This window comes from Neofelis nebulosa, chromosome 14 (genome assembly GCF_028018385.1).
Source record: "Neofelis nebulosa isolate mNeoNeb1 chromosome 14, mNeoNeb1.pri, whole genome shotgun sequence".
Classification (NCBI taxonomy): Eukaryota; Metazoa; Chordata; class Mammalia; order Carnivora; family Felidae; genus Neofelis; species Neofelis nebulosa.
The window spans coordinates 47731313-47746511 of record NC_080795.1 but is presented as its reverse complement, the minus strand read 5'-3'; the positions used below and the strand labels follow the sequence as shown (position 1 = coordinate 47746511).

At 41.7% G+C, this 15199-nt stretch overlaps 1 protein-coding gene and 1 long non-coding RNA gene across 3 annotated transcripts in view; one reads left to right on the top strand and one right to left on the bottom strand.

The window, feature by feature from the left end:
- Positions 1-15199, top strand: part of NCALD (neurocalcin delta) — a 397251-nt gene that overhangs the window by 274083 nt on the left and 107969 nt on the right. The gene's annotated exons all lie outside the window — the stretch shown is intronic.
- LOC131494389 (uncharacterized) lies at positions 9816-12043 on the bottom strand. The gene is made up of 3 exons (XR_009253371.1): positions 11805-12043; positions 10647-10777; positions 9816-9959 (listed from the first exon to the last, which is right to left on the bottom strand). It is a non-coding gene; the product is annotated as an uncharacterized LOC131494389 (long non-coding RNA).

Below are 15199 nucleotides of genomic sequence, written 5' to 3'. Positions count from 1 at the left end.
AATAAGTTTTCACAACGAAGAAATCCTAATGATTCCTTGTGGAGTAGATGCCATGTGCTCTTTTTGCATTGATCTGGATTGGTTGAGTTCATTCATTCAACCGATGTTTAGTAAGTATCTACTATGTGCTGAGGACTATGTTCCATGTGGTAGACATGCAGTTTATTATTATCCACTTTCAACTCCTTATCAAGAAGTAATTGTTAAGATTACATTTTACATGTTTAGGCCAAAAGATGTGAAATTATTTAGATGCTGAGGTAAGCTGTTGTATGTTATAATAGCCAATCAACAGGCGAGGGGAACACCCTGGAAAGAGTGGTATATGAAGACTTTGCTTTTTTGTATATAGTAATTAATAATGATTGTAGATAAGTTTCCCTTTCTTGTCTTCCCTTCAGCCCCCTCCTATTCTTTTCTCTCCTCTCTCCTTCTTTCCCCTGGATAAATATGGTTGATTGACTAATCTAATAGCTATCTCAATCACCTGCTTCCTTGTTGCCTGTGACCAAAGTTTCTGGAAAGCCAGATATTTGCTCTGCCAGATTCCATGGCAGCCAGGGCTGGCCACATGACCCAGTTACGGCCAATGAGACATAAGTGGGAATATACTGGGGGCCTCCTGGGACAGATTTTGTTTCTATATAAAAGGAACAGGAGTAGGAGGAAGATCATTGGTACAGCCTTCTTCCCTGTCTTCCTGCCTTGAAGGCAGACATGACGTCTGGGGTTGTAATAGCCATTTTGTGACCAGGAGGCAACAAGCATTAGGATGCCAAATCCAAAGGTAGTAGATTGGAAATAGTGAAAGAGCCTGTTTTTTTGTGACTTTTTTTTTTTTTACCAGCTGACCCAGTATTAGCAAACTATGTATGTTTAGACTTTATAATATTAGTGAGAAAAGCACAGTCTTATTTGAATACTGGTAATTTCTATCACCTACAGAGGAAATAATTCCCAGTAGATACATCCACTTCTCTCTTTTTGTCTTTTTGTCATCTGCTTCCCTTTCTTCTTTGTCTCTTGCCTTGTCATGGGCTCAATTGCATCCCTCCCCCCAAATTCGTATGTTGAAGCTCTAACCTCTAGTCAGAGTGTGACTAGATATGGAGATAAAGTCTTTAAAGAGGTAATGAAATTCAAATGAAGTCATTAGTCTTAATCCAGTATGGGTGTCCTTAAAAAAAAAAAAAAGAGGATATTTGGACACAGAGATGTAAAGAGGAAAGACACTGTGAAGACAGAGGAAGAAGATGGACATCTACAAGCCAAGGAAAGAGGCCTCAGAAGAAACCACCTTGCTGACACCTTTCTCTTGGACTTCTAGCCTCCAAAACTGTGAGACAATAAATTTCTGTTGTTTAAGACACTTAGGCTATGCTGCTTTGTTATGGCAGCCCTAGCAAACTAATACACACCTTCCTCCACTTTTTTCACTCTATTATTTCTATTATTTATTTTTCTTTATTTGTCATATACCCCAAGGGGTGTATGTGGATACGTGTGTGTGTGTGTGTGTGTGTGTGTGTGTGTGTGTGTGTGTGTGGTATACCCAAGGGACACCCAAGAGTGAGGAACCCTTGCACCGGGGCCCCTCTGCAGATTTCTCTTCATGTCTCCTTGGCCAGAGTTGTGTCACATGTCCCTGTATAAACCAAGGGCTGAGAACGGGAATGGGACCACCATAATTGATCTGGGCCAATAAAGATTTACCTTCTTTGGCTGGGAAGAGAGGCCACCTCCCTTACAGCTTGTAGATGCTCACAGAGTGATGGGAATAAGATCGTAAACAGGGTCCTGGAAGAAGAGTGGTTGTCATCCAGGGTGATTTCACCTTCCTACCCCTAACTCAAGGGGCATTTGGGAATGTCTGGAGATATTTTTGGTTGTTAAATCTAGGAGCCAGAGGGGAGAGTTGCTATTGGTATTTGGTGGGTAGAGGCCAGGAATGCTGCTAAACATCATACAAAGCAGTCCCCTCAACAAAGAATTATCTAGCCAAAATGCCAACAGTGCCGAGATTGAGGAACCCTATGTTAGAAGAAGGGAAGAGGGGTGGGGGGTGGGGGGCAAGAAGCAGTGTCCATAGTGGATGGAACTACGTGTGCAGCACCTCCTTGTGAGTCTAGCTGGGTGCCCACTGCAGCGCCCCTGAGGGTTGGAAGCTGATCTGATTAGACTGGCCAGCTGGCCCCGTGTCTACACCTGTGTGTCAGAGGCCCGAGTGAACCAGAAAGATTTGTACAGACTAAAATTAGAAAAGAGAAAAAAACAAATGATGCTTTGGAAATGAATTTGAATACGCCCTTTTAGAACCTCTGAGACTGCAGTCGACACATAAACAGAACTAAGAATATAAAAATATGGTAGTCTGTCACTCTTGTCACTGAATTTCACCACTCCGGTTATAATAATGCCTTAGTCACTGTGTTGAATTCATGGGTTTTGATATTTAAAGGACAGTAATGAGGAGCGCCTGGGTGACTCAGTTGGTTAAGAGTCTGACTCCTGTTTTTGGCTCAGGTCATGAACTCTTAGTTCATGAGATTGAGCCCCACATCAGGGCTCTGTGCTGACAGCATGGAGCTTGCTTGGGATTCTCTCTCTCCCTCTCTGCCTGCTCCTCCCCCACTCATGCTCCCCCCACCCAATAAATAAACTTTTAAAAATCTGTAAAAAAATAAAATAAAAGACATTAATGACCTTGTTTTAGCATATTGTTAGTATATATTTAAATTACTTTTATAATTTTGCAGAGTAGCTCTTTAGGCATCGTAATCAATGATGAGGTTTTTATATCCACCCATGTGACATTTTACCATACGTAATAAATGGTATAATAAAATATATTTGTGGTTTAAATAATACCTCAACAACTTTTAAACTTCTTTGCAAACATTAAATATGATTTATATATGTGAATGATAGGCACATTTGCTTCTACAAAAGGTAGCTAGATTTAAACAAATCAATATTGTGATCTGCAATTTCCTTTGCAAATATATAATTTGTCCCATTTGCTTTATGGCTGCTGTTTACACGATCACATTTTTTCCCTCAAATAAAAGTGAAAGAAGTGATATAGAAGATGTAGCCAAATTGGCTTACAGTTTCATGGAGTCTGATTTTGTTAAAAGTGATCACGTACTTACTTTTATGTATGTTATAATGTATTAGCTTTGCATATAGCAAAAAGTCCATAGTTAGCTTAAATTGCAAGGCATTTCCTGTTTTATAGGCTGCACTTTACAGGGTCTACTCAGTGTCGCTTTTGCTTAAACAGTCACAAACAGCTTGCCTCAAACTTCATTTTTTAAAGAATCACCACAAATGTATTCATTGGTACGTGCTCCTGTGCATTCACGTACATTTTTTTTTTTGCAGTTACTTCTTTTCTTTTAGCCAGTGTCTAGAAGCCAGAACCAGGATTTCATTCAGTCTCCAGTTTATTATAGACCTATGGTATTCACAGGAATATTCGTTAAGTTTGAAGATGCTCTAAAGCTGTGTTTTTCTATTTAGTTGCCTATAGATGACAGATAATGATGTTTTACACATTTAAGAGCACTTCATTTCCTTATTACATGGGCATATTTCTAATGGCTCTAGGCTCTTTACTATTAATAGCTGTGGAAGATATGCTATACATCTAATTTAACACTGCCTGGGATGACACAATTGGTTCTCGGTTATTTGACTGCCAACATGTACAGCTTGTGCCACAGGGAGTCTGGAGCTAATTGGCGAGATCCCTGCCCTCCAAGACTGAATCCAAGTCAAGCGTCTCTATTTTCCTCTCAGCAACCTGAGCATTCCTCATTACTCCAACTTACCTTTGGTACAGTGCCATGACTGAAATAAGGAAGGCAAGCCACTCATTTTGACTATATTCTAGATATATTTGACTTTATGCATACACATCCTTGTGGAATATGGAAGCCCTCAGGGGTGGCTCCTGAATTTCTACATATTTAGGGACCGCAATAGAGAAGAAGGCTGAGGAACTTGTCTTGAATGCATGTTTGCAGAGCGAACGTGTATGATACCAACTGTATTTTTTATGACAGCTACTTGATTGGGGACAGGAGTATCAAGCCCTCTGAGTCACCCTTTAGTAGAGCCACTGGTCATTCTCCTCATGGAAAGCCCCTTTTGTTGCTGCCAGCGAAGGCCAATTATCTTAGTATGGCCTTTTAGATTATAATATCATCATCATTATGTCATTATAATATCATTATGATATCTCTCAAGCCGTATATCCCATTGTCCTGCCCACCCCAACCCTCCATGTAGCTAAACTACAACTGCACAGGGCTTGTGACCATTCCATGAACAGGACACACAACCTTTTCTTTTCCTCTGTTCCTTAGTTTTTGGGAATTCCAAAGTCTAGATTCTCTCCCCTCCCCCACCACCTAGGCCCTCTACCAAAACCCAGTTTAAACTCTACTTCTTCTTTTTATTTTTTTTCCAGTTTCATTGGCATAGAATTGATACACTTTACTGTATATTTTTAAGATATGCATCATGGTGGTTTTGACTTACATATATTGTGAAATGATTACCACAGTACATGTAGTTAACATCCATCTTCTCATGTGGATACAATAAAAAGAGGAAGAGGGGCACCTGAGTGTCTCAGTTGGTTAAGCATATGACTTGGGCTTAGGTCACGATCTCATGGTTCATGAGTTCAAGCCCTGCGTCGGGCTCTGTGCTGACAGCTCTGAGCCTGGAGCCTCCTTCGTATTCTGTGTCTCCCTTTCTCTCTGCCCACCCCCCACTCATACTCTGTCTTTCTCTCTCTCTCTCAAAAATAAACATTAAAAAAAAGAAAGAAAAAAAATGAAAAAAATTGGTGTGATGAGATCTCTTAAGATTTACTTTCTTAACAACTTTACTGCATGTTATATGTTGTCATCACCAGGCTGTACATCACATTCCTAGTACCCCAGTACTCATTTGTCTTAAAACTGGAAGTCTGCACCTTTTGACCACCTTCCTCAAATTTCCCTTCCTCCTACCCCCTGCCTTTGGAAACCACAAATCTGATCTCTTTTTCTATGAATTTGAAATGAAATCGCTAGATCATATGATAATTCTATTTTTAATTTTTTGAGGATTGTCCATAGTGTCCCATAATGGCTGTGCCAGTCAACAGTCCCACCAACAGTGGGCAAGGGTTCCCTTTTCTGTTCATCCTCGCCAGCATTCCTTGGAGGCCATTTTAATGCTCACGAAGTGATCTCTCATTGTGTAAACCCCACTTCTTCTGAGAAACCATCTTCAACCCTCCCCACACAGACTTAATTATACCCTCCTTCCTGTGTGCTGACAACACTTCCTCCACTCCGCTGGTCACCACAGACCTGGCACAGAATTCTAGTTGTCCAACAAACAGCTTTCCTCAGCACTGGACTGTGAGCTCTTTGAAGGTAGGGACCTTATCTTACTTACTTCGATATCACCAGTGCCCTATATGTTTTCTGGCTTTTGGCTGGTGTTCAGTAGAGGCATGTTGCATGAAGCTCTCACTGTTACTATGGTATTCTATATTTACCAGCATTGATGTAGAAGGAGGTGTTATCCAGTAGCCTGGTGAACAGGTAGCTAAAACATAAGTATATATGTGCTGAACCATTTTCTGGATAAAAAAAAAATTAAGTATATCCCTGCCTCAGTAAAAGGGCCTAGAATGTGCTTCACTTCTTGACTTAGGAATCTTGTTGTGAGCATAAGTTATTACATTGAGCTCCAATATTATCCATGTTCTATTACCCATAAAAGTGCCATGAAGTAATGCTCTTTAAGTAAAACATGCATATTGACAAAGTAAAGCAGTGGTCCATCCAATGACCCTCCAATGAAACACCAAATATTACTGTCAGATTTTGATCTCAATGAATGAATGAGGGGTGACTTCACTTACGAAACATCTGCAGTACACTGATCTTACCCTAGATCATTTAGTGTGAACTTCTCCAGAATTCTTCCTGTTTCTTGAAAGTGTTAATTTTGGGGGGAAAGTTTTAAATACTAATGACCACAGAAAGCTATATGAACTTGAAGTATATTACCTTTTTTAAACTCTCTTAGAGAATCAGATTGTTGTCACAACAAAAATGGCTACATACCATACCAATAATGGCTCACCAATTGACTTTGTATGCCTTTTATCCATCCAGTCATTCAACAATTACCACGTGCTAGACATTGTGCTAGGACCTGGGCACCTAAGACTGAACAAGATAGATATGATTCCTGCCTCAAGGTCCTCATGTGGAGAGAGAAGAGACAGAGTAGCACAAAGAATTGCAGCAGAGGATATGTTTCTGTTTTGAGACATTTACCAGCCCATAAAACATTAGCCACCTCTGCCAGCTCACTTGACACTCCAATGAAGTCTCCATCACTGGGTTGAGAGACTATCATAACCCAGACAAGGGCCAGTTGCATGCTCTGGTGGCAGGGATCAGGGTTTTGATGAAGATCCACAGTGATCTCTCTGGACTTGGTTATTTTGGGTATTTTTGCAGGTAGGTGGGAACGCTGGCTAAGGGAACAAGATTTATATTTGTAATCTCAGTGGTTTGTCTGTGGAGGAGAATGGTGATGCCTATCAGTAATGAGAGGGGGTGAACACCAGTGGGAGCCCCAGTGGCAGTGATTGTGTCCAGATTTAAAAAAAAAAAAGTAGGAAGTAACGTTTGCTGTTGAAAATTGGAGCCAAAGTTCCTACTTGGGGAGTTCCTAGGCACATTTTGTTTATATAACAACATATGATGGACTTGCATAGATATCCAAGTGTTAGCAGGTAATAGAATTAAGTGGTTTGATTTACACATATTGGTCTTTGTCACGTGTGTCTTACACTAATGTTTACTTATTTATTGGGTATCTATTGTACACAAAGAACCATGCTAGATACTGAGAAGGTTCTGTTTTATTCTCAGTGGGTTTATGGCTCAGGAATGGCATCAACCAAAGACAGGGCATGCAGGTTCAAGATCACAGGAAGAATAGCAACCGTGAGAAAGCATATCTTGATTACTAATGGGAAAATAAGATTATTGTTGCTCTGGAGTGTTGTAAAAGTACATCTCAGTGAAGCAATCGGCAATGGAGAGTTCCTTCTTGGTACAAGAAGGATCCCTTAACTCTATCAAAGCAGCAGGGTTGACAAAGCAGGTGCTGGGCTTGAGAACAACTGTCAGAGGTCACTCTAAAAATCAAATTTATTAGAGATTTTTGAGATTAGGGTTATCTACATTTGATATATAAAAATTTGATTTAACTAATAATTATTTTGAATCTACCAAGATTCTTCTCTTCGGGCCATGAAGAATTACATTGTATATTCTTCAACACGACTGAGACTAACTTTAAGACTTAAATACTTCCTGATAGACACATACAGAGAATTAAGAGATTGGGCCAACCTAGTTTTGCTTTCTTAATGGTAATTTAAAATTTAGAGCTGAAAAAGTGTCTTACTGTGGGATGAATGGAGGCTTTTACTGAGATTGTTCTAGTCATGAGGACTAATCATGAAATGTTAGAATTGGAAATGAGCGGTGATGTCTACCGGGGGTTTTCAGATGTTGTTTAGCCGAAGAATCCTTTATTTAAACAAAATTTTACACTGAAGTGTGGTATGTCAGAGAGACAAAAGTGGAGTTGGATATGAGGACTAATGTCCATTGATTTGCTCCATTTGAGTCTATAAGGGGTTCCCCAGGACACAGTTTGGAAACTACTGCTCCAGGCCTGTTTCTACATTTGCCCAGGCATTGGGCAAATTGTGAAGGCACCAATGCCCAGGAAAATAACTAAATCTCCCTGTGAATACTGCTCAGAAGCAGAAATAGGTGTAGGTTCAGATACTTTGACCTATTTCATTGAACTTTCCTCCGAAAACTGAACACAATTTGCATATCTTTTCATTTGTGTTTCTAAATGCCTATGTTCTCTGAAACTGGGTCACTGTCTGATTAGTGATAGTAACGGTGGAAAAGAATGACTGCTGTGTCCTGGGCCAAGAGAGAAATAGGTTAAATCCAGTGTGTCTTTCTTAATCCCCTTATTGTACTTGACTGTATTCATCTTTGCTCTTCAAATAGAAAAAGAGAAGCTTCCATGAGCCATAGCCTGGCCTCCTCCTTTCAGTATGAAATGTAGTTCTACATCAGATAAATAATGTTTATATCATATCCATGGATTTATTATTTTCAGGAGGAACTCCATGTCTTTGTGTGAGACTTTCTATGTGATTCTGGCATCCAGTAGGTAGTGCAGGTTGGCTCTCACCATGCTTTTTATGAACACCAGGGGTCCTTTGTAGACCCCCAGGTGATGCCAGCCTTTGGGTAGCGAGGCCTAATGTGATTCTGCCTTACCACTGTTCAATATCGTTCTATAATTTGTCATCTTTGGTCACCAGGTATGTTCAGTTGAGGAGACTCTGGGTGACAGACAGGTAGCTGTTCACCAGCTCTTCAGGCTCCTCCTTGTGTAGCATAGGTTTGTTTCTGGGAAGATGTCACGGCTAGCGAGAAATGAGGTGACTTGTCCAAGATCTCACAGCCCATGAGAAGCAGAGGCAAGCTCAGGACTCAGGCCTCCAGATGCTTTGACCATCACCTTCACTGCATTCACCCACCTGTAACCCTCTCTGATCAACAACAGGTGGAAGTGATAAAACCAGCCATATTGAAAAGGAGCACGGTCTCAAAACCCTTGGTACAGTTTAACTTGGCCAGAACCTGGGCTGATATCAACCTAGTCCTTTAGGAAGGATGGGTAGATAAAGTGTCTTCAATTCATTTTCCCCATCACATTTCTTCTATAGGTTCATTGTCTTATATCATTGGAGTTACTATTCGGGGGTAAGGCATTGCCCCACTGTTCAAAGACCTTGTTCAAATGCAAGCTATTCCTAGAAGGGATAATGCTGTATACATGCTACCCATCAGTTTAGATCCCTCTGTTGCATTAGTCAGCAGCCCAGAATGATGGGGAAGGCTTTCAAATGGGTTTTTGAGCAGATCAGTACCTAAAGCAGGGCCAGCATGGAGTTCCAGTTGGGATAAGGAGAGGACTGAGGAACCAGGAAACTGAAGGCCCGGCAGGTGGCCTGACCACACCTGGTGTGTGCACTGAGCACGGAAAAAGCCTAGTTGCTGGTGGAAAAGATGTTTCCAGCAGAAGTTGAAGCCTAGCTCTCATGAGCTCAGGCTTTGGGCATGTTAAGCCTGCAGGCTTTTCCTGGGCATCTGGGTGACACTCGTCCTCTCAGGGAGGCACTGGCATGTCCTCACACATCAGACAGGTGGACTCTAGAGAAAGCTGTGAAGTACATGTGGTGATTAATGCCTCTTGCATACACTTATACACCCTCCTTCCTCTGTTCCATGCTCCCTGTATTTCCTCCAGCCAGTTCTGAACATATGGACCCTGACACCATTCCAGGATTTACAAATCTTCCCCCCTCCCCAGAAGACACCAATAACGTCCCTTTCTACCTCTTCCTTGCCAGTTATGGAGGGAAGAGTGGACTTACCTTCCCTGGGGTTATTACAAAACAATGGTCATCTGTCCCAGGTGGTTAACTTCCTGTAAATTCTTACAAGTCACAGAGGCCAGTCTCTCATCCAGAATGAGAAAGCTGAATGCCAGCTTTACCACTCCCAGATTCATTCAGATCAGTTGCTTTTCTCTTCTGCTAACTATTCCTTTCAGCCCAAACTTAAGGTAAGAGAAGGGGGACGGTTTTCCTCACTCTTTGAGAATTATGAATTTTATTTTAAATTGGGATACTCACCACCTTCAAATACCTCTCTGCCTGTCTGTCTGTCTGTCTCTCTCTGTCTCTCTCTCTCCTTTCCAGTTTGGATAACAGTTCAGCCTCACGATGTCTGAGTTGGGGGCCAATTGTTGAATTTTCCTGAGGCAACAGCATTCTAAAAAACAAAAAACCAAAACAATTTCATTTTCATTAGTCATGGGGAAAAAAGGGTGAATAAATATGTAGACATTGGAGATCCTATGTGCTTGGTTAAACTAACCTATTAACAGTCCTGGCCAAAGCAGATTAGACAGTCTGCTGAACTGGGTTAAGGATAAGAGACTTCACTCTTTAGATATTTAGCTTTTCTGTATTATGTTGCAGCATTTGTTGCTTAACCTTTTTGCACCATTTTGAATAGGAAAAAACTGCTGCACGAGAAGTTTCTTTAGAAGTCTTCTAACTGCTTGCTACTCAAAGTATGTCCATGCAACGGACAGCAGCATTAGCATCCCCTGAGACCTTGCTAGAAATGCAGAATTTTAGGCCCCACCCCAAACCTACTGAATTCGAATCTGCAATTCAACAAGATCCCCAGGGGATTTGTGTCTTGCATTAAAATCTGAGCTGCACTTGGCTAGTCTGACTCCTACATCTGACATATGGGGAAACTGAGGCCCCGGGCAGATTCTCAGAGTGCAAGGGGAAGCTGTAACAAGGAAGAATCTTAAGAGCAAGCTACCATGACCTTGTAGTCTCTCCTGATGCAGGCTGTGGGGTGGGGGGGGTGCGGTGGTGGTGGCCGAAAACCGATGGTTTGCCAAGCTGGGCACTTTCCTAAAAATAACAGTGAAAGACTTACCTCTGCAGGACAGATATGGCTGACCTGGTCATTTCAGATCTAGCAGGTAAATGATGAGTTCCCATCTATTCAGACCCCTGGCCATGACCAGGTTCTCAGGGGTGACAAGAACACAGTTGTCTACAAGGAATCTGGAGGTCAGAATGCACAATATTTATGTTGGAGTTTTCACTGTTTATATAAGGAAAAATCCTCATTAATCTCAAACATGTCTGTTGTTGAGTAGGCCCCTGGAGTCAGGTGTTCCTTTCAAACAACAAACATAACCTATTTCTCATATTTCAGGTTTGATGCAATTGCTACCTGAGGCAGCCTAGTTCTTTGGGGGCTATGTTAGATTTTATTTTCACTGTAAATAGAACCATAAATTCAATAGACTTGGTCACCCATGTATTGATTCTAACATTTTACTGTCATTATAAAAAGGAAATTGTTTCTGATTGTCAAATTTCCTATGTGCTGGGAAACAATAAAAACAATTATTGTGGCGGGGTGCCTGAGTGGCTCAGTCGGGTAGGCGTCTGACCCTTGATTTTGGCTCAGGTCACAATCTCACAGTTCATAGGATTGAGCCCCACGTCCACCTTTGCACTGACAGTGTGGAGCCTGCTTGGGATTCTCTCTCTCTCTCTCTCTCTCTCTCCCTCTCTCTCCCTCTCTCTCCCTCTCTCTCCCTCTCTCTCCCTCTCTCTCCCTCTCTCTCTCTCTCTCTCTCTCTCTCCCTCTCTCTCTCTCTCCCTCTCCCTCTTCCTCTCCCTCTCTCTCTCCCTCCCTCCCTCCCTCCCTCTCTCCCTCTCTCCCCCTGTCCCTCTGCGCCTCCCCTGCTTGCGTGGGTGGGTTCTCTCTCTTTATCTCTCTCTCTCCTTTTGCTCAAAAAAAATTGTAGAAATCAAGATAAAGAGAATAAAATGCGATGTACTTTTGAGGGCAGAGAAAGAAGATGCTTTGTCACATGTATGGGTCCGAACTCCCTGCCTTAGGCACAAGGGTCAGGCTATTAGAGACCCCATAGGAGGCCCCTGGGTTTATGGGCCTGAAGAGTGAGAAGGAGGGAGAAGGGGAGAGGAGTGTTTCATTCCACTGGAGGGGGTAGAGAAAGGAGGATTTGCATTTCTTTGTTATTGAGGGTGGAGTGCATGTAAATGAGATATAACCTACCTTCAAATGCAGACCAGATGGAGAAGTCTGGCATATAGGAACCACTCCATATATGTTCTTTCCTCTTTGGTCTGGAGAGTTGTGCTGAGGAGACAGCTCTGGCAAAACCTAGAGGCAGATCTGGTTTGTTCGAGAGGACTCTTTGTTCAACAGGACTTTATCTGTACTGGCAAACATAAAGGAGAATGTTTCCATTGTTGCTAATAAAAGAGACACTCTAAGAATCAGGGCTGCTTTGTGAGAATCTTTATGCCTCTGGAGTCATGAGAAATTTGGACTTCTTGACAAGGACTAGGGCTTCTGTGGGTTCAGGCTGAAATGATGGGAGTGGAGCCCACTGTGAACCATGATTGGTCATCTAATTCTGCAATATTCTAGATGAGGTCAGAAGGAGTACATGGCAGTTCCCACTGAGCGGGCTGTGCTGAGGGCTCAGTGGGGCTTGACTCCTGGGGCAGAAGAGAAGATGTCTGGGGGGAGGGGGTGTGGTGTCTGTGACCTCAGGAGGTCGTTCTCGGGGTTCATGGAAAAGGCTACAAAGCAGTCATCTACTCAGGGTTTCAGATACCCGTTGGTAAGTTTCGTCTATCAGGTTATCGCAATTCTGATTCTCTAGGGAATTGGGGATTGATTTGAGAGTGAGTGCACAAAAAGGCAATGGACTTAGGTTAAGATAATTTAAGAGACACAGGTAGATAGATCTTCCTGAACAGTAATAATCATTTATTTCACTGCTGTGGCTTTTTACTTTACAGACCATTCTCTTGGCAGGCTTATGAGGAATTTCCCTCTAAGTGGCTAGTACTCTTCCCACTAGATCAGTGGCCTCTAAAATAAGTGGCCCACTATACTCTAGAGAGTACACAAGATAATCTACTGCTTGCAAAAAGAAAATTATTTAGGTTTTTTTTCTAAAAAATAAAAAAGAAGAAGTGAAAAAGCAAAAAAAAAAAAAATTAAGCTTTACCAACATTTTAAATATGGACTGAGCCTAGCCCATTCTGTCATTTTTTTGTATGTCAGGCATCCCTGCATCACATATTCCCCATGTGGTCTCCCAAGGATTGAGGGGCTGCCCACATCCCCGAGGGGCAGAGAGACCCCCTGGCTTGCTTGTCCACTTTCAGCACATTGCTTTACATTGCCCCTTGTTTAACTTAAAGATTTCATTGTCTTCCTTCCTCTGACAGAGTGAACAAGCAACTTCCAAAATGATTCTTGGAAAGAAATGATCAGTGGGGGTAATGCTAGTGACGCGAGCACGCACCAAGCCCAGGAAACAGCCAAGCGATGTTTCTGTTACTGCTGGTGTATGCTCATTGTCAGCCATCATACAATACCGAAAACAACCACAATCTCATCCAAGCTAGCAAGTTGCCAAAACATTTTTGCAAAGTGAATTACCTTCACTATTCTCGATGATGAATGTCACCCAAGTATCCATTGTGTCTTGTAATATAAGCTCAAGGACATTAGGAAGTTACTGTGATTAATAATTCACTTAAAAACTAAACATCTAGAACATGAAACAAACCTCTACAGTTTACCAACCCCCCCACCAGTGGTGGGTAGAGACGTGTGATTCTCAACAGTACTTTATTGTTTTTTTATGTTTATTTATTTTTGAAAAAAAGAGACACAGAGCATGAGCAGGAGAGAGGCAGAGAGAGAGGGAGACACAGAGTCCAAAGCGGGCTCCAGGCTCTGAGCTGTCAGCACAGAGCCCATCGTGGGGTTCAAACCCACGAGCCGTGAGATCATGACCTGAGCCAAAGTTGGACGCTTAACCGCCTGAGCCACCCAGGTGCCCCAGTACTTTTTTTTTTTTTTAAGATTTTATTCTTTTTAAGGAATCTCTACGCCCAGCATGGGGCTTGAACTTACAATCCCAAGAGCAAGAGTCACATGTTCTGCCAACTGAGCCAGCCAGGAGCCCCTCAACAGTACTTAAAATGTTTGCCAAATTTACTGACAAATATTTAAAAGCCTCTTTTGAGGGGCGCCTGGGTGGCTCAGTCAGTTGAGCATCCGACTTCGGCTCAGGTCATGATCTCGCGGTTTGTGGGTTCGAGCCCTGTGTCGGGCTCTGTGCTGACAGCTGGGAGCCTGGAGCCTGCTTCCGATTCTGTGTCTCCCTCTCTCTCTGCCCCTCCCCCACTCATGCTCTGTCTCTCTCTGTCAAAAATAAAATAAACATTAGAAAAAAATTTTTAAAAAAGCCTCTTTTGAGATTTTTTACTTGTTAGTAAAAGAAAAAAGCCTCATATGACTGGGTAAATACTTGCTCTTCCTGATGCTGTTAAAGATGGTTGAAGTAATACATAAAAAGTATATATAGTGACAAACAAAATACCTTTGTTTTTGGTGAGCTAATACTATTGGAATAGAAGAAGAAAATATTGCAGGATGTCTGAAGAAGCAAGGATCAGAACAGATGATGCAGTGTGGGATGTTTGTTGTGTAGTGGTATAAAAACATGTATGCTGTCAATATGTTTCAGCCTAGAGTATTTGCTAGATTCCGTTTTAATAATTCAGAATTTAAAGAACCACTTTACATTGTATGTGTGTGTGGGTGCGCCTGTGTGTGCATGTGTGTGTACCACATAGAGGAAAATGCACTGGGAATGATATATCTTCAACAATTAAATTGCTTCTTTAATTAAAAAGTGTTTTATGGAAAACTTTAGGTGAATATGACCACCGAGATAAAGATAGGACCAAATGATTCATTCGCTGAATCATACAGAGGAAAGCTCTTGTAACAAACAGTTAATGCCAGAAATACACAAAATGTTACAGGATGTAACTAACATAGGTTAACTTTATAAAAACCAGACCTGTAAAATATCGTGGAGTCTTTATAACACTGTGGAATAAAATGTATAGTGACCATGAAAATCTTGTGCAATGCGTAAAGGCTCCCTGTAAATCCTTTAAGTTATCTTCTGTCAAAATATTAAAGGAATTGTTGGACTCTAGATGACTTATTCATTTTTCTTTTATTAAAAGATGAGACCCAATAGGCTGACCTTTTATGCAGTGACAATTATGCTATCTAGAAAAATAGCTTGTGGACAAATTAAAATTAACACTTAAAACTGTCATGAAGAATGAAAGTGGGAAAGAGACATAATAATCATTGTCTAATTAACCCATGAAGAGTGTGACCAGGGGAGTGGAGCATTTGCTTTCCTAAAGCCCATTGCCTCCGGCTAGGTTGTGTGTCCTCATCTTTCACTCCCGTAATACCCTGTGTAGACATCCACCCATTCATCCACCAATCTTTCCATCTATGCATCCTGCCATCCATCCAGCAGCCATTCATCACCCTTCCATCCAACAAATATGTGTTCATCATTTACTCGATGTCAGCATTCTAGATAGTGGGTATAC